Source organism: Sciurus vulgaris, assembly GCF_902686455.1.
Source record: "Sciurus vulgaris genome assembly, chromosome: 6".
Taxonomy (NCBI): domain Eukaryota; kingdom Metazoa; phylum Chordata; class Mammalia; order Rodentia; family Sciuridae; genus Sciurus; species Sciurus vulgaris.
The window spans coordinates 75030027-75053827 of NC_136466.1; the positions used below are offsets into that span (position 1 = coordinate 75030027).

General features: G+C 39.1%; 1 long non-coding RNA gene across 1 annotated transcript; it reads right to left on the reverse strand.

Annotated features, from left to right (window-relative positions):
- Nucleotides 1-13049: 13049 nt before the first annotated feature.
- LOC306663167 lies at nucleotides 13050-23495 on the reverse strand. Its single transcript, XR_013764387.1, has 3 exons — nucleotides 22846-23495; nucleotides 13786-14026; nucleotides 13050-13621 (listed from the first exon to the last, which is right to left on the reverse strand). It is a non-coding gene; the product is annotated as an uncharacterized lncRNA (long non-coding RNA).
- Nucleotides 23496-23801: the final 306 nt, after the last annotated feature.

Below are 23801 nucleotides of genomic sequence, written 5' to 3' on the forward strand. Positions count from 1 at the left end.
ATAATAATTTATATTTAAAAGTGCTAACCATGTGTCACTATATACATCATTTCTTTTAATTCCAACAATGCTAGCAGTAGGTAGTTTTTATTTATGCCTTTCAGATGAAGAAATGCAAGGCAAAAGAGATTGTGTAGCATTTCCAAGCCAGTGCAAGGGGACCGACAACATTGACTCCAGGTCTGTGTCTCAGGTTCTTTTCTCTTAAGCATTTTGTCACGTTCTGTTAGACTGTCTCACAAATCTAAGCTTGTATTTTTTTTGAGAGTTCTGTAAGTTTTGGAAGCAAGATATTCCATAAGGGTAATAGATTTCTGCTGATAATATATTGTCACATCTGCCTCCTGTGATTTCTTTATGGAAGTATGGTCAGATTACATGAAAGGACAGAGAACTGGGATTTCAGGTTGCACAGACTGTCTGGGGTAATGATGCTTGTTTAATAAATGTCTGGTAGACATGTGGCAGAATTTAGTTGGAGACCAACTTTTGTTATAAGCTGGTAGGGACTTTGTGGAGAGGTAAATAATTTTACCGACCACTAGCTCTGATCTACCAAAACAATCTACAATCGTTTGCAAAAAATAAACAAAGGAGAACCTCAGAGGCAGTGAACGATCCCCCGGGCTCAGGAAAATTAGCAACAATTGGTCTCAGACAGGTTTCCAGGAGTGAGCATAATAATATGCCAAGTGATCTGGTCAGTGTGGAATGGCGGAAGGCCATCAGGTTCCTCCCCCTGGACACTTTCTTCTTGCACAGCCTAAGGCTGCAGCCGTTCTTGTCAGACTTTGCAGTGACCTCCAACAGGGCTCTGAGGCCTGGAGCCCTGCCATTTCACTCTTGCTGCAGAGCCATCTCCAAGGAGGACAAGGTGGCTTTTCTATGCAGAAAAAACTATTCAAGCATTTCTTTTGCTTCCAGAAATTGATATTCACTTTATTAAAGTCACCAATTTTTACTAAACTCATTCTTTTAAGCTTTAAGTTCAATTTATAAATCTTATTCATTAAGCTTAGCAATTTTAGCAATCACAGTAATGACCTTTGAACAATATTTAGTCCTATTTAAAAAATAGTTTATTAAATCCTTTCACATATCTTACATTGCATTTGTAAGTTTACCATATTTTATTTCCCTTTAGTGTAATTTGATTGCCTGATTGGCAAACTTTCCCAAGTAATAAGTAATTCATGTAATTTAATAAATTAAGTTTGTAAATATTGTGAGTGCTGAGTTCTCTAAGTGTTATTATTTCCATTGTATATAATGTTAATAAGAATTTCACTGTAAACCACTAGTCTGAATTAATTACTTAATTAGATATTTAAATTGAAGCTGCACTATCAACTAAAATGTAATTCCTAAATATTGCAAGTAAATAAAGCATTGAATATTATTTTCTTAATTTGAAAATGCTAATATATTGGGTTTTAATTTTCTAAAAATATTTTCCACTCAATTCTCAATTCTGAGATTGAAAGACACTTAGCTGTTAAGGAGAGTAAGTCTCATTCTAGTTAGCCTATATTCAAATTACCAGCGTTTGGGGCCTGGACACCGACAGAATGCAATAAACCTTATTTATACAGGATTCCATAATTTCAAGGGAGGTGTATCATGTCGCCTATGTCTTTAGATTTAAGTCATTACCTATTTCTTTCTGGATCTATTCACAGAAATCGGCTACTTCCTAGTTCTTACCAAAGGGAATCACATGATTGATACTTTATCCCTTAAAATATGGAAACTTCTCCACCCTAAACACATTTGATTATGGCTAGCTCTCTGAATTCTTTTTCATTGACTTTCTATTATTACAAATACTAAAATGAATTTTGTATATCTCTTATGTGACTTAAAGGCATAGTTGATAATGAACTTTTTACTGGCAGATTAAAAAACAAAAAACTTAATCTTTGTTTTTTCTCTGGTTAAGCTTTGATAAGATCATTTTGGATGCTAACTCTTCTCTCTTCTCCAGTTTCATGACATCCTTGAATTTGATAAATTTCTCCTCCTTATCTGGGGCTTTGATAAAGGTCTTGACTGGAACAGAACCCTGCCCGGCGCTTTGGGAAGTCTCTGTCCAGTATGTCTTTGGTCTATAAATCAGCTCCCTTTAGGGACCTCACACTTGTCTGCACATGGGGCTCATTTGGAGAAGCTCGCTAAAGTTTGACTTTTGCACTTCACTTCATAGCCTCAGGGACTGCCATGGGAATCTTGGGCTGTTTAACCAGTCCCCCAGGTGACTCTTACGCAGCTGTTCTGGCACTAGCGCAAAGATCAACTTTCAAAACTACTGCCTCTATTTCTGTCTCAACTATAATGACAGAATTAAGCACTGTCAGCAGCCTTGCTTAGGTCCAGACTCACTAGATCCATGGCACCTCTGCCTACCTTAGGAGTAACCATAGTCATAAAGGAAACAACAATCTGGCATGACTTCTCCAAATGGACTCAGAGGTCATCTCTTATCTCACCAGAGCTCAGGAAACTCCCCTCAAATGGAGGTTAGATTCACCATGTTCAGTCTTCAGAATCTACATTATTTTCTCTTTTTTTAAAATTAGGTCTTTTCCTTCCATTTGGGTCTCCCATCCCCCACTGTCCCCAGAGACCATGGTTGGTGTCTTAGCAATTATCTGTGGGGAATCAGGTTTCTAATTGTTAGCTTTCTCTTATCCATGAACATATGTTTTCTAGGCCAGAAGATAAAACCATAGAAAGTTATTTTGGAAAGAAAACAAAACAAAACACAACAACAACAAAACAAAACAAAAAAAAAATATCAAAGAGAATTTGAGTACATATATAAATTAGATTCCCAATCAACAACTTTGATTGTCTTAGACCCTTGAAGAATAAATCACCTGGTCTTTGAACAGCACTTTAGTGATGTGACCTTCGTGCATTTGTGACTGATAATCATTTGGTGGTATCTGCTGTTCTCTTTGTGTTCCTATTTTGTCCAGTTCTCCCAAAGCCCTGGCCTTCTCTTCCACCACTGCCTACCCTTACTATCTTCTTTTTCTAATTATTCTAATCTGAACATTTAGCATTTTATCTTAGGAAACATATTGGCACCAGAATATCACCTCTTGTGTGAATACCTTTTCCAAATCAGCACTTACTTGAATTGTCATCCATACTTCACAGTCTGAGATGCATGACTGAGTGGTCACTTCTTTGACCTGGAGGAAGAGTGAGGACTTCCTTCTGGAGAATAGCATGAGAACAGGAGCTGCAGGGGCCTGCATGACAGTCTGCTAGGGACTGCTATGGTCCGAATGTTGGTATACCCCCAAAGTTCCTGTGTTCACACCAGAGTCTTTAAAGGTAGGGCCTTTCAGGGGGCTCCACTTTCATGATTGGTATTAGTGCCTTTATAAAAGAGGTGCGAACGAGCTGCTTTGCCCATTCCATCACGGGAGGAGTCAGCATTCATCCCTTCGGCCCTTCTGCCATGTAAAGGTGTGGCATGAAGCTGCCTCAGAGGAATAGGCCTCACTAGATATTGAGTCTATTGGAACCTTGATCTTGGACTTCCCAGTCTTTGAACTTAAGAGATAAATCCTATTGTTGATAAGTTACCTAGCCTGAGATATTTTGTTACAGCAGCAGGAAGAGACCAAGATAGGGACTGTAAGCTTGGGGGCACAGTTAGTGGCCAAATAGAATCGAACAGAAAGCGTCAGAAGCAAGGTTTATTGGAATTTGGCTCTTGGGCAAAATTCCCAGCGCCCCGCTTAGCCAGAGAAAATCGCACATGGCCCTGGCTGCCCAGGGTCTTTATAGGCTGGAATGGGTGGGGGTCCTGCTGAGTGACAGGTGGAGTTAAGGGTCAGTGGAGTTAAAGGTCAACAGGTGGAGTTAAGGGTCAGTGGAGTTTTCTTGTCCATTTGATTGATCACCATTTGGTGCGCTGCCCTTCGACTCAGTTGCTCCCCCTCCCTCCTACAGTCGCCTAAATTCCAACCTAACAGGGACCATGAGAATTTCAGTGCTCAATAGTCTGTGCATAAGAGGTGTGAAAGAAGTGGGAGGTTGGGGTCTTGAGCAGGACGATCTTTGCCACCTTTCACTTCTCCCCAATGAGAATTCTCTGGTAACCCAACCACCTGAATCCCTTCTTTTTTTTTTTTTTTTTTTTTTTTGTGTGTGTGTGTGTGTCTCAAATGTGAAAATCTTTCTTAGTATACTGAAAAGAATTCTGGATTCTAAGATTCTGGAGAAAGGGAGACCAATTTAAGTACAAGTCAATAACATCAAGTTTTTGTACATACTACAATACTAAACAGATTTTTTCAAGGTTTTGAAATCCCACTCTCATTGTAGCAGAAAATATTGTATGCAGAGATTGACAGTGATGGAAATGAGATTGGGAGGTAAGAACAGCAGCGTTTCTGAATGTTGAATTCAATCGAACAAATAGATAATCAGGTATATTATTCTATGGTAGAAGCTTCATATTACTACACAAGGCATAAAGTTGTCATTTTGTGGTTCTCAGCATAATAGTGTTGTTGACTAAAGAAAACAGAACTACATCCATTGAAGAAGTGTCTACAAAAAACCATCCACAGGAAGATCATTTTTGAGAACTTAATGTATCCCCTTGGTCTCCTGGAGTGTATGATTTTTAGCAACCTGCTGGAAGAGAGTGAGGTCTCACCCACGCATGCACATGAGTCACCTACTTCATAACACCTGGAGCCAACCATGGTTTCAAGTTCAGGGAGAAACTTTTTTTTTTTTTTTCATTGAAAGGAAAATTATCTAGAATTTTAGCATATATTTGCATGTAGACTTTTAAACATATGGAATCATATACAAAAGTAAGTTTGATAGCATCTTACTATTTTGTAGGCCAAACTCAATTCAAAGAATTGGCACATGTAAAGAATTCTAAATTGATTAGATTTTAGTGTATAGGAGAAAGTAAAACACATTGGGATGCATAAACTTGAAGTAGAGAAGTCATTTTAGAACCTTCCTAGAATCATGATTCGAACTTTTAAAAATAAATTTTAAACCATAAACAGTCTAATAAAACCCACTTTCAAAATATCTCTTTGTTTAATGTTACCTGCATCCTGTATTCAATAACAGAAAGGCATTTTTTCTCCCTTACTCCTCCTGGAAATTCTGGGAGATTTCCTAAAGTTTACCGTCAAGCTGCAGAAGAACTTGAAGCAAGTTAGATGTGGACAGTAGGGAAGTCTTGACATTACAAATGTCATTGAAAATGATTTGTATGTGACTGCTATCACTTTGTGGAAATGAAGTACAAAGCAATTAATTTTAATAAAATTATCAAGAAGATTCTCCCTCCTTCTTGGCTTTCAGTTTCCTCTGAAAGAAGAATGTGTTGTGTTTTGGTCTCTTACCAAATGCCCTTGATTGACCTCCTTCATTTCCAGAATTCACATAGCAACTGTTGCTATATTTTTCAGAAGTAGGATTTTTCCTCTTCTTTTTTCAACTATAAAGGCAAAATATAACTGAAAAAACAAGTTCAAATGTTCAAAGAAGATAAAAATGTCCCAAGATCACATAACCAAGGGACAACCTCTTTATCCTGAAGATCTTTTTGCTTGCATATATAACTTATACATATATCGTGATTTTATTTTCAAAAGTAAAATTGTTTTAAGCATACTAAATGCAACTTGCTGCTTTTTTATAACTAAGCAACATATTGTGAACATTTTTTCATGCCAGTTTATGCATCTCTCCTTTGTTTTGCAAGTCTGCTTACATATTGTTTTTTTTTTTTTACTATATTATAATTTAATTAATTAGTACCATATTGGTGAACTTCTAAATTATTTACAGTCATTCACTAGTACAGATAATTCTGCAATGAACATACTTGTATAAATTTTCTTTGTTTCCAGGTGTGGGTGTTGCAATGGGGAGGAAATGTAAGGTATCTTAAAAATGAAATTGTAAGGAAAAAGTATGGGCAAAGTTAAGACTTTCAAACCTTTTGCCATACTATTCCTCAGAAAGACTGCACTAATTTATATAACTACCACCAACAAATGCAAGAGTTCAGGCACATTTTCTCAGGCTTCCTACATATAGGTCCACAATGCTAAGCCATCACAGATGGTATGATGCAGCATCATGATATTTCATGACATGTGGAACTACACCCTTGTCCCACACAGTTCATACGGCCACATGAACTCAAGTAAGTAAGCTGAAAAAAGGGCAAATACTTCCATGGCCTGGATTAGCAATGGGCTCTATTGATTTTACTCAAAACCTCTGGATCCATTTCACATTATTGGAGAAATTCCAAACCTGACATCTCAGGAAACTAGTGTTTCTAAGATGGAAGGAGGCCAGGATGAAGGAGGATGTGGTCTATTTTAGCAAACCAAAAGTTTAAACACTGCTCTTAGTTTTCTTTATAGTGACCCTTATTAAGCATTGTAGCTGTGTTAGCTTTTCAAATGTCAAATACTTGAGATACAGACTGTGTGTGCAAGCACATGAACAAACGTATAGACACATGAATGTGGAAAGCACATTTATTCATTAATTTCCACTCATCCAACAAACCCAAAACTGCTCTGTGCCAGACATCATGCTAGATGCTGTGAGACAGACGAGTGGTGAACAAAGCTTGTGTCCAAAGTGAATGCTGTGGGCCCACCTCTAGGGCCAACCAAACTTGTTAGTTATCCAGAAACACTTTTATCTCTGCCATGCTATTTACATATCTGCTCTAGGACATTTCACCTCCTAGAATCACCTTTGAAAATGTAAGATGCAGCAGAGAAAATTACTGTTAGTAATTCAACAAGCATAGGAGACGTGCTATGTTCAAGGCATTAGGCTTAAAATTGTAGGAATATAAAGATAAGTAAGACACAGTCCCTGTCCTCAAAGAACTTATCTTGTTGTAAGGAAACTGACAGGCTTAAGACAAACCCTGGTGCACCCTGCATTATAGATATACAAGCACAATGTTACAACTTAATAGCAATTGCACAGATCAATTCTTCATTAGGTAATGTAGTGGACACACAGAATAATGATCCCCCACCCCCAAATGTCCATGCTCTAAATGTCCATGTTAATTCTAAATGGTAAAAAGGACTTTGTAGGTGTGATTAAGGGGCTACCGTGGGGAAGTTTCATGGAATATCTGGGTGAGTCCAGTATGATCATAAGTCCCCTTTTAAAAGGGAGGCAGTGAGGACAGAAGAGAAGACAATTAATGATAGAAGCAGAGGGAAATTTAAAGAAGCTGCCCTTGCTTTTGAAGATAGAAGAAGAGCCCTAAGGCAAGCTAGTGCGGTGGACTGTGGAAGGTGGGAAAAGTGAGGAAACAGATTCTCCTCTAGAGCTTCCCAAAGTAGCATAGACCTGCCGAGACTTTTAGCCCACTGAAAGCCATTTTTTTTAACTTTCTTAACTGTAAGATAATAAAGTTGTGTTGTTTTAAATCACTACATTTGAGGTAGTTTGCTATAGCAGCAATTGAATACAGAGGATTAGGGAATGTTAAATAGAGAGTGGTGTTTCAGAGGGATCTTGAAGTATCCATGGGATTCTAGAGATGGGAATGAAAAATGGACTTATAGGCAAGAGAGCAGCAAGGGCAAAGTTGCAGACATGAGAAAGTACGAGGTATGCAGATTTTACAAAGCATGGAAGCCTCTAGAAAAGGAGGAACCTGGAAGGCACATACATAAAAAGTGATGCCTGGCTTTCAATACTCAGTATCCAGGACAGCTTCAGAGTGTGGGTGAAGGGAATCACTCTTGAACACAGCCTAGGAAAGAGAATTTGTGTCTTAGAATTTCAGGTAGAATTGGGTGAGGAAGAGTGTGGGAAGGGCATGCTGGCCAAGGGTAGGGGTAGACACAAGGAGAAGAGGGCAGCAAGAATGAACAAGGCAGAGAGCAGAGGTGAGGAAAGAAACAGACACATCTAGGACGGTTAAGGAGCAGCTCTGATATCCGGCGAGGAGTCTGAACTTTTGTAGGGAAACGCCGAAGCAACTTTAGAAGACCAGTGATACAATTTGTCACCTGGACTCTTTTTTCTCTGTGGAATGAGTATATGAAGCTATCCCAGTGCCATTTATCTGCCCCAGGAGCTGGCTTGTGAGTGAAATGGAGAATTCTTGAGGTGGAGAGAAGAAATAACTTTAGGCTTTTGGGATGCACAGCTCACTTACCTGAACCTATAATTTTGTTCGACATGCAGAGAACTGACTTGTAAGGTTTTGATGCTGGGGTAGAATTGTGGAATAAGTAGAAGGCAAAGAAGCACTTGAGACCCCAGGGTTAAATGTAATGAGCACTGGGCTGCAAGTCAGGAACTTGAGCTCTACGCTACTTTCCAGCAGTGAGCTATGCCAACTTGGGTGAATCACCTTATGTCTCTTTTGAGTATTTTCTCATCTATGAGATAAGAGTCTAGGCTGGGTGATGTTTGGCACTGGTAGGGTGGAGCGGGGGATGTAGTTCAATGGTGCCAATGACTACTGAAGCATTTTCACTTTGACTCTATGTCTGGAACCCTGGGTTTCTGGGCTAAGGAAGATGCAGCCTTATAAGACCAAGTCCTTCAACCACTGCTTGCCACTGAGTAACCACGTGCTTTGGCTTCCTTGTTTGCAAACAGCAGGTCACTGAACAAAACCTCAATTGCTATTTGGTCCAACAGCACAAGCTGGAGGTCCAGAGCCAGGACTGACCAACATTATTGCTAAGTGGCCAGATGGCAGAGGACACTGTTGACTGGATGGCGTTCTTTAGAATGTGAGCTTTTGCTGAAGAGTGAGTGGAAAAAAGCAGTAAGTGAGACCACAGAAGGAGGGGCAAAGAGCAAAATATGCTTTGATCATTCATGCAAGAGCCACAGCAAAATGATAAGCAAACAACTTAAAGTTAGGAACCCAGCCAAATTTTTCACATATTACAGGAGAAACAACTGGACCTCAAAAAAATTGCAGAGGGTTCCCTTGGAAATTCACATTTATGACCAGAACTCATCTTTAGGTTTCAAAGGACTTAACCATATGATGAGTCATTCATTAAGTAAGAATTTTTGAGTCAACCATGGGCTACGTGTCCATCTAGTTGTGGCCATGACTAATACTGGAGATACGGATTTCAAGGGTAACCCTGGGTCACTGCTGAAAGTTCAGTTTGTGTATTTTCTTGGAAAATGTTGGAATCCTAGAGCGGTTTTTTTTTGTTTGTTTGTTTTTGTTTTTGTTTTTTTCGAGACTGGAGATGGGACAGGGATTTTGGTAAGATTTACACTTAATTCAAGTTCAGACACTGGCAGAACAGTGACTTTGACACAGGACAATTTTTCTCATATCTAAATACATCTACATATACAGAGAATGCTACCTTTGTCCTTAGAAAATCTTGATGATGGGTGCTGCTTTGAAGCCTTCCTCGCACTGAACAATTTCTCATGCTCCTGTCTAGTTTTTTGAATTGATGAACCCAATTGGTCTCCCTAGATGTCATCTTCAACCAAAGAAGCTAAAGGAGCACCCAAGTGACTTGAGAACTTGAGGAGAACAAGAACAAGAGGTCAAGGCAAGAATGCAGTAGAAAAATGTATATTTTAAAACTTTGTATTCTTGATGATTACCATCGGTGAGTGAGATTAAATCTGAGTCACTTTGACTTGCATTTCTCTAATTGCTAGAGATGTTGAACATTTTTTAATATATTTTCTTATAGTCGTTGATTGATTGTGTTCTTCTGTGAAGTGTCTGTTCAGTTCCTTAGCCCATTTATTGATTGGGTTATTTGTTTTTTTGATGTTGAGTTTTTTGAGTTATTTATGTCTTGGAGATTAGTGCTCTATCTGAGGTGCCTGTGGTAAAGATTTTCTCCCATTCTGTAGGCTCTCTCTCCATGTTATTCATTATTTCCTTTGCTGCAAAGAAGCTTTTTAGTTTGAATTCATACCATTTACTTATTCTTGATTTTACTTCTTGCACTTTAGGAGACTTATTAATGAAGTCAGATTCTAGGCTGACATGGTGAAGATTTTGTCCTACATTTTCTCCTATTAGGTGCAGGGTCTCTCACCTCACTGCAGTCAGAATGGCAATTATAAAGAATACAAGTAACAATAAATGTTGGTGGGAATGTGGGGGAAAAGGTACACCCATATGTTGCTGGTGAGATTGCAAATTGGTGCAATGATTGTGGAAAGCAGTATGGAGATTCCCCAGAAAACTTGGAAAGGACCCACCATTTGACCCAGCTATCCCACTCCTTGGTTTATACGCAAAGGACTTAAAATCAGCATGCTACAGTAATGCAGCCACATCAATGTTTATAGCAGCTCAATTCACAATAGCTAGATTGTGGAACCAACCTAGATGCCCTTCAACAGATAAATGGATAAAGAAACTGTGGAATATACTCAATGAAATATTACTCAGCCATAAAGAAGAATGATATTATGGCATTTGCAGGTAAATGAATGGAACTGGAGAATATCATGCTAAGCAAAATAATCCAATCCCCCCCCCAAAAAAAAACAAAGGCCAAGTATTTTCTCTGATGCTAATTCAGATGCTAATGTGGATGCTAATTCACAAAAAGAGTGGGGGGTTCTAAGGAAGAATAGAGTTACTTTGTGTTAGGTAGAGGGGAGTGAAGGGGAGGGAGGAGTTATGAGTGTTGGAAGGATAGTAGAATGAATCTGGCAATATTACCCTATGTACATATATGATTACATGACCTGAGTGATTCTACATTATGTACAACTAGAAGAATGATAAGTTATACTCCCTTTATGTATGATGTGTCAAAATGCATTCTACTGTCATGTGTAACTAATTAGAACAAATTTAAAAAACTTTGTTGCAGATGCTATTAGAGAATCAGTAAATTGGAGAAATTAAGCCTGTGCTAACTAAACTTGTTACTGCATGACCATTGGCTTTTCATCGCTAAAAGACAGATTGCTTCTGACCTGAAAATTCAGAACTTGCTTACCACAAACATTAGGACTAACTTCACTGGTGTAGTTGATGCTTATGTCAATAATATTCTTTGTTTCAGAAAGTAAGATTCAGAAAACTCTGAGGAGACTTTGAAGTAAACTGTGAGGCAAGTGGCATATCAACATCCTGAATGCTTTGTGTAATTTTCTCTGTCACCATTAACAAGAAGAAAGAAGTCCTGGAAATCTGCCAGGGAAATGCTCAGTGAGTGTGTGAGCGCTTTACTTTGAGTGCATTTGAATGAAGTATCCGATGCCCAGAGGATGTTGGGAAGTTGAGTGCAGAAAGCAGATTTGCCTGCAGCACAACTTGCCATCTCTTAACCATGCTCCTGTGTGCTGGGTCTAAAGACTGGAGGTTTCTTTCCTTTCATGATTTTAGCCCTGCAGCCCTTCCCATCACACCACACCATGGAACCCTAAGGAGGTCTCTCCGTGAGTATGTAGTTAGCCTCCGGAGACAGCCTGATTCCAGAAAGGCAATCAGTTAAAAATGATGCCATGCTTTGGGAAGACAAGAGAAAGGGTCAGAAGAAGGGAAGAGGCAGTTATCCTGCCATTGATGTTGATGCAGAGGAGGCCTGTGGAGACTAACCGTGGGAATCTGCAGTCACTGGTCCTTTCGATCTCACAGGAAGAATTTCAAATGAATTGCACTGGGTTCATTAGAAAAGTGAGAAGTGAGGATGACATACAGGATAGACACCACATGGCCTGTCTCCTGAGAGGACAGTGTGGCTTTTCTGAAGTTGGGTTCTTTTATGGGTTTGGGGTCTTTTATTTATCCCTCAGCAATTTTTCTTTTCTTTTTCTTTCTTACTTTTCCTTTACTTTCTTTTTCTTTTTCCTTCTTTCTTTCTTTCTTTCTTTCTTTCTTTCTTTCTTTCTTTCTTTCTTTCTTTCTTTCTTTCTTTCTTTTTTTTTTTTTTGTGAGAATTGTACTTAAAAGAAAAGAAAGAAGCATCAGAGATGCACTCACACAGTGTGGTGGGCGAGACCCCGGGCCCAGGGTTACGACACATGCATCCAAGATGGCGACTGGCAGAGAGCCAAAGGGTGTGCTGAATGCACCTTGAGAAAAACAGGAAGCGTTTACCATTGGCTGTATGATCATTAGTTCAGTTGCCTAGTGTGTGGACAGATATATCTTACAGGTATGCTTGAGCTCGTGATCACTTGACCTTTAATAGGATTGGACGGACATATCTGGTTACAATTGCATATGCATGAGACTGCTTATATATTGAGGGTGTTATCCAAATAAAGCGGAAGCTGCTTCATGAACTTCTGAAGTGTATGTGTCGTTTGTCCCGTTGGTCGGTGGTAAGCGGCACACAGAAGAAAGGCAGAAAAAAGGCACACTCATACATTGCTGGTGGAGTTGCAAATTGGTGCAGCTGCTCTGGAAAACAGTGTGGAAATTCCTCAGAAAACTTGGAATGGACCATTTTTTAATCCAGTTATCCCACTCTTTGGTTTATACCCAAAGGACTTAAAATCAGCATACTACAGAAATACAGCCATATCAATATTTATAGCAGCTCAATTCACAATAGCTCGGTTGTGGAACCAACCAAGATGCCCTTCAACAGATGAATGTAAAGAAACTGTGGTGTATATACACAATGGAATATTATTCTGCCATAAAGAAGAATAATATTATGACATGTGCAGGTAAATGGATGGAATTGGAGAATATCATGCTAAGTGAAATAAGTCAATCCCAAAAAACCAAAGGTTGAATGTTTTCCCTGATAAGTAGATGATGATACATAATGGTGGGGGGGGGAGTGGGGGGTAAGAGAAGAATGGAGGAAATTTGGACTACATAGAGGGAAATGAGAGGGGGGAGGGGGTGGGTTTATGAAAGATGGTGGAATGAGACAGACATCATTACCCTATGTACATGTATGATTACACAAATGGTGTGAATCTACATCAAGTACAACTATAGAAACAAAAAGTTGTACCCCATTTGTGTACAATGAGTCAAAATGCAGTTTGTAAAAAGAAAAAAAAGAAGGAAACTATCTGCAAGCCAAAGAGAAGCCCCAGGAGAAGCCAAATCTGCCCACACCTTGATTTGGACTTCCATCCTCCAGAACTGTGAGAAAATAAATATCTCTTGTTTAAGCCAACCACCCTGTGGTATTTGTTATGGCGACATTAGAGAAAACTAATTTAACTGCAATGTCAGCAAACTCTCCAGCTTTCTGCATAACTTTTCCTTTCAGTTCAAACAATGATAACAGAGACAGCAGAACAGTAATCTATATTTCCATTCTGTGTGGTATGGAAAACTGTTTTACCAAATTCTTCTGTGTCTTCCCGCCCTGCCGAGGAGACTTTTGAGAACTCCTGTAGGAATGCTTTTATGTTCTATTAAACAACTGGGTCACCTATGAACCCTTCAGCCAGCTTTCTTTCTCTGATCTGAAACTTCTTTTATATCTTCTGTTTTCATCTTTTGCCATCTAATAACTTGTTTCCTCCCTAAGCGTGGACGATGAACTCTCCCATATGGACACGGTAGTTCCTCCAAGTACCAGCTAAAACTATGAAGCAGTGCTTAAAAAGGGATTAAAGGACTATTGGGAATAAGAAGAGGCAACTGAAATGCAAAAAGAGATTTACAAGTAGCTTCTGGACAGGATATTCCCTAGAAGATCCTTCCATAGTTTTCTATAGGGTTTTCCCAAAGGCTCTCTCATTCCTAAGCTCTCTACCTCCTACAATAAAAGGACTGCCTAACTTCTGTGCATAGAGAAGACTTACCTTGCTTTTCTTTAGCCAGAATTAAGGACTCCAATCTTACCTCATTTCTGAGAAAAGAGAACAGTCTGCTTTTGAAGATAGGGTCATAGACGGAACGCAAGTTTGCAGAGGGAGATCCTCCACCTCCGGAAGGCATTCTGACATCCACTCACGGAAGGTGGTCTTGTCCAGAGCAAGGCGACTCCAGCATTCAGGTTTCGTTTCTCCAATTCTGCCACTCGGTTATGCGGCTAGGGGAGTACTAGAACAAGCAAGGGAGTGTATTCTCTTTATTACACTCATTAATTTGAACAACCAATCCTTAAAAATTCACAAACCATCTTTGGCAGGCAAGAGATTCCATTCCTTGATGTAGAAGAGAGCAAAAGAATCATACCTCAGGTTATTGCTCTTTCAAAGACTTTCTTCCTGGAGGTGAAAGTCGTGAACTAGTGAGAAAAACTTTTCCAATGAAAGAAGATGATGAGAAACCTATCAGGAGTACATGCTTTTCTCATGTTCTTTCTTTTCAACACTAATCTTCGAATGCCTATATCCTATGGTGAGGACAGCCACACAACAGATCTGCCTGGACTGGTAACTGCACTTAAACATGACTGCAGCAACAATAATAGTAATCATAATACAGATACCAGTTATTCACATCGTAAGTGTGAGAGGTGCTGTGTTATGGCTTTATAGACGTTATCCTGTTTCATCTTCATCACAGCCTCTGAATCAGGTAACATCAGCCCCCACTGGATAAAAGAAACTAGATTTAGAAAAGTGAAGCAATCTGACCACCAATCCTACCTCTCAGAAAGCTTTCTCTCTTATTTTCCTTTTCTGTGCTGATGCTAGGGATATTCTTTTGTCTGAGAGAAGATGATACTGTCACTATTTCATTTGATTGAGTACTGGCATTCCTGTTAGCCAGGGTCATAAATAATAAGGTTTTATTTCCCCAGGAAAACTAAATCTTCTGAATTAGTTTGGGGGAGGGTAAACAGAATTGTTTTAAAATTAGCTGCATTTAGGTTGGTAATTTAATTCAGTTAGACCAAGATTCAATGAGATGCTTGGAAGACCAAGATGAACACTGTACCATGCGGACACCAAGTAGAAAAAGGGGAATGTCTCTTATTCAAGGAGTTTGCATTGGTGTTGTCATTAAAGCCTCCTCTTTAGGGATGGGTTAAACCCGCACAAGTTTTCTGTAACTGTTTCAGGCATTCTTTGCTCTCTGAGAATAAGAATCAAAGTTGACCACTTGATCCAATTGCAGGTTCGTCTGGAAACAATCAAAGACCCATAGCTCTTTCAAAAGGCACATTAAGTGATACCCCTGGAAATTGGTGTCTAAATGTTCTCAGAGAATAAAAACCTTCTATTTTCTAACCACAGATAAAAATATAGGAATTGCTAGCGTGACGCCTGCTTTAAAAGTTTAAGGGAAGGACCAAGGGGGCAGGCTGTGTGTAGGTAGTCAGGTGATGAGGGAGGACATACCCTGGGGCAGCCACTAGTTTAAGCAATACCCAATTTACTAACAAAACATTGAGTAAAGGAATTAGCAGATTGGGCAATGATAAACCCGGGGTAGGCAAAGGTCAAAGCTACCAAGGTTTCCTCTGTTGGAAAATGATGTCAGGAAATTAGCATTGCACAACAGCATCTTTTTTTTTTTTAGAGAACAAAATTCTGGTGTTGCTTTCAGAAAAACCAATAGATAGTAGCGGATACTTTGGGAGATATCTGTCTGGTGGACAACAATGCTATAATTTTCTACTCATAGACCTATGATATGGTAATGTTGGTCCTCTTTTGAGAGAACAGAGACAAGTACAGTGTGAGGTAGAATTTCAGCTAATGAGAAACACTTGTTAAATTTTCACAAAATCTAAAAACTGAATTTTAAACTATTAGAAGTTTGAAATCGGCTATGGTGAGAGTATTTATACCAAGGAAATAAACAAACATTATAAGACTATTTTTTTCTAGTGGAGAAAGAAGTTTTCTGGCACATTGCTGTCCAGAGTTTTAACTATTATTGAAAAAGCACTCTTTTTTCTATATTTACTCAGAAAGCTGTGTTTTAATTTGCCATGCTACATTGATTTATTTCTACTGTAAGAGGAAAGATACTACTATGGCTATCCAAGTGCTAGACAATGGAAATTTAAGCCTTAAAAATATTTACACTGTGTTGTTAAGGGCTTTGGGCATTTCTAATAGCTCACATTTTCCAACTTTATTTTATTTTTCATGTTCTTTCTCAGTTTCAATCTTCAATCTTCATCCAACTTTTCTGTGTGAACCCCTTAGTATGATGCTTTCTGCTCTAAGGTGCTTAAGTAATTCTGCTAAAGAATTTCAGGTGATATTTTGTAGGCATCCCTCTATGCATGTCACTGTGACCGTCCTTCCTGGCTTGCTCATCCTCCTTATGACAATGCAGACTCCTGCTTGCTCTTGTTGCCCAATGCTCAGCCTGCTCAGACACAGTACTGCTGTGTGCTTTTATGCATCGACATGCCACCCTTGTTACCAAGTGAAGAGTTCCTAAGCCCTTGGTGATCCTACCACTGGAGAAGGAAAAGCAGTTTAAGAAGACTTTGAATGAGGGAGTGAATACTTTTTGTATGGAAAATCTCATATAACTCTTTGCCTTTCTCTATGGTAGAAATTGGGGGAATAGCAGCTCTAACCATCCTTTTTATCCTCCTTTCTGCACATACATCTTCAACTTCCTCAGTTCTTGTATCCAGTCATCTTGAAAATCTTTAACTGCTTTTCTCTTTCTTCTGTTTCTTTAGGCCTTTCTAGAGCTTGCTTTTTATTTCCTCACCTTGGTATTTCACTTCTTTCTCAAAATCATTAGGAAAATGTTGCATTATAGTCATAGCTAGCGCAATCAAAATAAAAAAAAAAAAAAAAACAGAGACCTTTATACAGGTCTCATGGCCTGGCTGCCTTGTGGGTGTCTACCACCACCAGTCATCTGGAGTGCCATTCCCTTTTGGGCTGATTACCAGGGTAAGGATTATATTTTGTCTTGTCCTCTGAGAGAACTGCCTTCTTCATGTGTTAATAAGTGTGATCAAAGTTATGTTCATTGGAGGAATAAACCTAAATTAGGGAATCTTTAAAAGAAAAATGAGTTTTCATGTGCGAAGTGCATTTGGCTTGAAATATTTTAGAAGAAACAGAGCTCAGCTCAGAACATAAGTCTCCCTTCAATCATCCTTTCCCGCTCCTAGTGCCAGAGATTATTCCAAGCAAAATTAGCATACACTGATCCAGGAGCTCACCACTATTCGTGTCAGCCAAACCAGCAGGAACCACAGCGGAGGCAAAAAGCCAGAACTGCAGATATTGCAGGATGAGAAAGCAATCTCCTCTCTGTAGTGAGAAGTAGTACGTACCTGGGAGTGGAGGTGTAAAGAATGGAGAGGGTGGAGAGGAAGCTGTTAGGTAAAGCAAACAATAGGTGAAGAGACCCAGGGAATCAGGAAACATACAGTATGTAGGTCACACCCAAAGGGCCAGCAGTGATAACCGGCCCAGTAATGGTACTAGGCAGTGACACCAGGTGATCCCAGCAGGTGGACATTCAGGGCACTTCCATAGCAGCTTCACTATGGATTACGGAGCGCAAGGGCGCATAGTGGACACCTGGTGAGTGGCCCAGCCAGACACGATGTTGTTGATATCTCAAAATGCCCCCAAAGGAGAAAAAAGGCAGACCTGTGTCACTTATCCAAGGGGTGACTTTTATATAATTTATACGCCTAGGCTCAACTCCCCCCCCCACACCAAAGAAAATACTAGCTTTACACCAAATGTCAAGCTTTAAAAGATATTTATGCATATGGCACTAAGTAAAGAGAATTATAAACCTGGCTCCTTAGATACCCATTTTCTGAGTGAGGGATCCATGGAGTATGATTATTTAAAAACTGCAGATAGCTAAATTAAAGGAAGAAGACAACACCATAGTACTTTGGGGTAGAAAATGTCAATTTGCCAATTCTGTTATCTATTCCCCCTTTATTTAAAACAATAGTTACACTGAAGTGTATTTGAAATAAAATAAAATGCACATTTTAAAGGATATAATTTGATGTCTTAGTGTATTTTTGTATCTGTGAAACCATCACCACTATCCCGAAATTTTCTGGCTGACTAACTTTCAGTTATTAAGGATAGTTTGCATTTTCTATATTTTTTTATAAATGGAATCATAGAGCATGTACTGTTTTTAAACTGTTTCACTCAGCATAGTTATTCTGAGATTCATTCATGTTCTCCTGTGTGTAGGTGATTCATTTCTTCTTCTTGGAGAATACTATTCTGTTGTGAGGGTGTTGTCTATCCATTCCCTTATAGATGGATGCTTGGGTACTTTCTAACAAAAAAATCTGCTATGAATATTCATTTTTTTTTTTTTTTTTACCAAAAGCAAAACAATCAAACAAACAAAACTCTAACTTTATTTTAAACATTGATGTACCTAATCAGGGTTGCATTATAACTTCATAGTCTTTAGATGCTTTTGCCTTTGTGGCCCTCTTCTTCCACTTAAAAAATGAAATCCAGATTATATTGTACAACTGTACAGGTATAAAATCAAATACTATCTAGACTGGGTTAATTATTACATATTCACATTTATTACATTCTTCTTAATTCTGATTTTAAAAGAAAGTAAACCTAAACATTTTGGTAGGCCTCTAAAAGTATGACAATCTTCAGGTACTTTGCTTACTATGCCTAATGGATAAGTTGGTCCTGTGCCCAACTAAAAATCCTCTTTATCAGACTCTTGCAGCAGAGGGTAACCTTGTGATATGGACTCAGACCTTAAGAATCTTTCCTTCTTCTGTCAGCCTACAGCTAAGGACATGAACTGCACAGATGTAATGGCCATCTTGCAACCAAAAGATGATAATATTTTCTTATTAAAGAAGGTGGAACAGAAAACCGAAGGAGCCTTGTTCCTGTGTCTTGAACTCCAGCATTAGCCAAAAGTCTTGTTAGATGAGGAAAAAATCCTAGTTGTTTAAACTAGTGGGGATTTGCTTTTGTTATGAGCAACTGACTTCTAACTTGTGCATTGCTGCAGGGCCTGGATGCTCTTCTTTGGGTCAGGTCTATAGTCAGCACTTCACACACATCTGTTCTAAATATCAGGAAGCAGCCCAAGTGCCTGGGAACCTATATAGTGGCCATCAGCCCGCAGGGTGACTGTAAGACTTAACAATTTTCTAAGAATATGTGCAGCGTGGAGAACCTTTGCCCTACCTCCCGGGTGTGGCTATGAAGCATGTGGTTTGTAAGAAATCATGCTTCTTGTCATGTAGCTGTGGCATGCTGGGGTGGGGTGGGGTTGTACTCACTCCATCCTGAGACAGAATCTTGAGGTCCAGGCTTTTACTACCTGTTCTCTGCCAATTCCACCATGTCTACAGATGTTGAAAAATCCCAAGGCGGAAGAGTGTGATGTAAAAGAGAATTGATCCAATCTCTTCAGAAATATTTAGCTCCTGTATAAGATCCCTCAAGGATGAAGTCAAGGGCCATACTCTATTGTTTTAGGTCTTATTCAGGTGAAGGATGGAGCCCCCTGGGGAGAGGCTAGGGACAAAATGGGGCAATTCCCATTTCTGCTTTCTTGGAATCCCAGGAAATAGCAGGCACATGTCCCTGAATCCCTGAGCTGTGCTGGATTCTTTATTAAGACCATAGTAAGAAGTGAAAAATCAACTGTGAAATAAAAACGTCAGGAAAACTTTCTTAATGAAGCTCATACAGTAAAAGAGTCAGAAGGTAAAGAGCAGTGGGTTCCTAAAGTCTAGGAAGAGAAAGATGGACAAATTATTTTGAGGTAAATGACTTTTAGGGAGACCCTGTTTTACTGGGGGCTAGTGACATGGACAATATCTTCTATATATTCATTTCAATTTTTATTTATGTGTTTTTACTTTGTTGACTTATTCAGTTAACACTGAGTACTAGCGTGTGTAAAACACTGTGAGGTAAACAATTTCCTGCTCTCAGGAAATTAGTGAGCTAGGAAGGCCCATTAGACAAAAGCAAAGACAAACGAGGCACACAGACTAATGATAGCTATGATGGAAATATGATGAATGCAGTGGTTCCTAAATCTACTTGCATATTGGATCACCTGGGGATCTTTTGAAAATTCCAAAGTCTGGGCGAGGTACAAGATCAACCACAACTTCTGGGATTGGGTGCAGGCACTAGTAGATTTTGAAGTGCTTTAGGAGATTGCAATGCATAAACAGGTTTGGGAATAATTAATAAAAAGGATAGAGTCCCTGTCCCTATAAAAACAAAACAAAACGAAGGTGTAGTTTGATCTGACTCTTAAAATCAAAATGCTTGGGGCTGGAGTTGTGACTCAGTGGTAGAGCGCTTGCTTGGCATGTGTGAGGCCCTGGGTTCGATACTCAGCACCACATATAAATAAATAAAAAGATCCATTGACAACTAAAAGAAAATTTAAAATAAAAAAAAAATCATAATGCTCAAAATGGGGTCCCCGGAAGCTTGTTAGGAAAGTAGAAATTTGGGACTCACCCCAGAACTACTTAATCAGGCTCTGCATTTAACAAGATCTGCAGAAAACCTGCTGCAGGTACAGTGAAGTGGGAGACACTGAAAAGGAAAACTCTGAAAGGCTGTTAGGAAACCAGGAATAACACGTGTATACAATACACGTAGGGGAGAAGCAGGAGGAAAGGTTGGAGAAGTGTGTCAGGCCAACCAACTGAAGGAGAAGTATATTGGGCCAGTCAGTTATGCACCTCGGATGATATGTAAATTCTGGCGATTCTGCCAGAGATGGGACACTTTTGCTCTCCCTGTATGTGCTTGATCTCAGAAAAAGTCAGGAAAACCAGATTAATTACCCTTTTCCAAAATGTTTTGGAACTTCAAAAGAGTTTGGAATCTAAACTCCACATTATACAACTTCTTGTATAATTAAACATTATACAGTTTAGCCACTCTTTTGATTCTCTGAATATATGACTATTTTCATACACTGTTTATTTACAAACAATAAGAATGTATGAACTTTTGTTACAAAGTGGCAGATAGTAGTTGGAAGATTCAACATGGCAGATTATAGGTACCTGACACTTACCCACTTCTCCACAAGACTGAATTCGAACATCTGGAGAGCGATTGTGAATGGAGATAGATAACTGTGGAAGAATACTGATGCTTAATAATGGACAAGGATTTGGAGAAACCCAAGTGGAGCAGAGGGTGAATGGAGTCCCTGTGCACCAATCACATGGCAGCACAGAAGAGGATGGAGTCAGAGGTGGAAAAGGAAAGTCCCAGTAAGTACCATGAGCACAGGAATTGTTGTTTTGCAGAAATACAGTCTAATGAGACAATAGACTTGGAATCTGTTAATAAACTGGTTCTAGAGAAGTTCTATGAACTTTCCAGCATATGCTCATTGTGTTATAACAGGTAGCCATTTTGAGAAAATCTTGTGTGAGTTTACTACTCTGGGACTCACAGGCTCCTGTGTTTGCTGATTCTGGATCCCAGTGGCAATATTACTACACTGGCTCAGGGGGAGACTTCCTTGAAAGTCAATTTTGCCCCAGAGGAGAGCCTCTGATACAAACCTGTTGGCAATTATGTACATTGAGAAACTGGACTGTGATGTGTAAAGGAACAGAATATACTTCCCCCTTAAAATTGGTGGTTTGGCAATTTAGCTGTAGGAATCCAGGGGGATAAGTGGTACTATGTATTTGGTACAGGAACCAAGTTTCAGAATATCAGTTGGGGGTAGTAGATTGCACAGGGCCCATTGTCACTCCTGCTCACCTCAGGACACATAGTTGTGATTCCATGGCCTCTCCCTGCACTAAGAATGTGCAATGCAAAGGCACCAGAATCCTTGACATGCTGCAGTGCCCAATGGCAGACCTGCCCTTGGAGTGTATCTTGCAAAGGGCCCTGGAGGGAACCTGTGCCAGACAAGTTCTCTACTTCATGCTACCTTGGAGACACATTGCAATGCTGGTGTCTGTCCATTCTCAGAAAACACAGCCCAAATAACTCTGGAGCTGAGTTGGCTGTGCAGTTCAACTGAGAAGTGTTTCAACTGGCTCTGGTCACAAACTACTGCTGTTTCCCTGAGGAGTACAACAAAGGAAAAAAGGGGGTGAATAACCTTTAGCTTTTGCTATCCCTAAGGAGTGAACAGCCCAAGAAGACGTGGAAAGAAGACATAATCAACATGGATTGCAATTACCCATTCTTGCCTGCACAATTGGGCATGAGAGAAAATTTTGTTTTTTATTAATTTTTATTAAATTATGTTTTTTGTTTTTCATTTGTATATATATGTGTGGGTTTTTTTTTTTTTTGCATTTTCTCTCTTAATATCTAATTTTTCTTCTTTATTCCTTCTTTTTACTTTTTATCCTTCTCCAGTCACCCCCCCCCCTTTCTTTTTTTAATTTGGGAACTTTTCTTCCTTCTTTGGGACCTTCTCTTCCTTATTTTCCAATTTTTCTTTATCTTAAAATTATTTTATTTTTATGTATTTTTTAACTTTTCAGTCTATATTATATTATTTTTCTTCCTTTTTTCTTGTAGTTGGTATTGTGGTGTTGGTTATTTTAATTTAACTTAATATAATTTTGCATTATTTCTTCACCTGGTTTGTTTTTGTTGTTATTGGTATCATTTGCTTTCTTCTTTCTATGCAGTTCTGGGGATTGAACCTGGCACTTTAAACACAGTGGATGGGTTCTCTGTGCTATACTCCCACCCCAATCCAGAGAAACTGTACCTTACTCTAGTCACTACTCACCTTATCCCTGCTCAAATTTGGAGGGGGGCGGTACTTAAACTTAAAGAATAGGGAGCTAAAAGCTTTCAGCTGTTGACCTAAGTAGGCATGGCTCAGGGAGCCTAAATCCCCATTCCTAGACATTTACCCCCATAGCAGCAGCAGAGAGAAATAACACAATGGTTTTAGATACTGCCATCTACAAGAAACCTCAGCATAGATTCCTCTCATACCTTATTGGATCACAAGTTGCTGTCAAAACTGCAGGAGTAGCCAAGAGGGTGCATGCTCCATATTCTTCTATCCATTGCACAAGTGTTTGAACTACCAGAGGGACCCCACATTTGCAAGGCCTACAAAGAAAGTGAGTCCTTTAGGTCCCAACACAGTATGCAGTGTCAAGACCCTCTAATCACAGTGAAAGAGACTACATGGAAAGTATGCTACAAAGTCCAACTGAAATTAAACTCAATACTACACAACAATCTAATATCCCAGGGCACATTATCAGAGAAAGCTGCTTACAAAGAAGTCCATCACAAAAAGTGAAAGAGATATAGACCAAAATAGATGCACAAATCTCAAGATAGAAACATAAGAAATATGAAAAATAAGGCAGCATGACATCTCCTAAAGTTTATGACTCTCCACTAATTGATGACCAAGATGTTGAAGTGGATGAAATGCCAAAGATTTTTAAAAATTATTTTGAAAAATCTCAATGAATTCCAGGAGGATACACATAGTTTAATGAGTTAATGAAGATATGAATGACAAGTTAAATAAACAGAGAGATTTTGAAAGAGAATTAAACAGAAGTCTTGGAAATGAAAAGTTCAATAAATCTGATTGAAAACTCAGCTGAAAAGACCCACCACTAGACTAGATCAAGTGGAATAAAACTTGTCAGGATTTGAAGACAAAGTTGAGGAATTATCATATTCAAATAGTAATAGGAAAAGAACAGAAGATCTCTGAGACACCATTAAAGACAAAGCATATACAAAATAAGAATAGATAAAAGAGAAGAGCTATAGGCAGAGGAATAGAAAGTCTACTCAGTGAAACAATAGGAGAAAATTTCCTAACTCTTGGGAAAGACATGAACATCCAGGTACAGGAAGCACTTAGAACCCCAAATACATGTAACCAGAAAAGAACCTCTCCTTGACATATTATTTTTAACTGC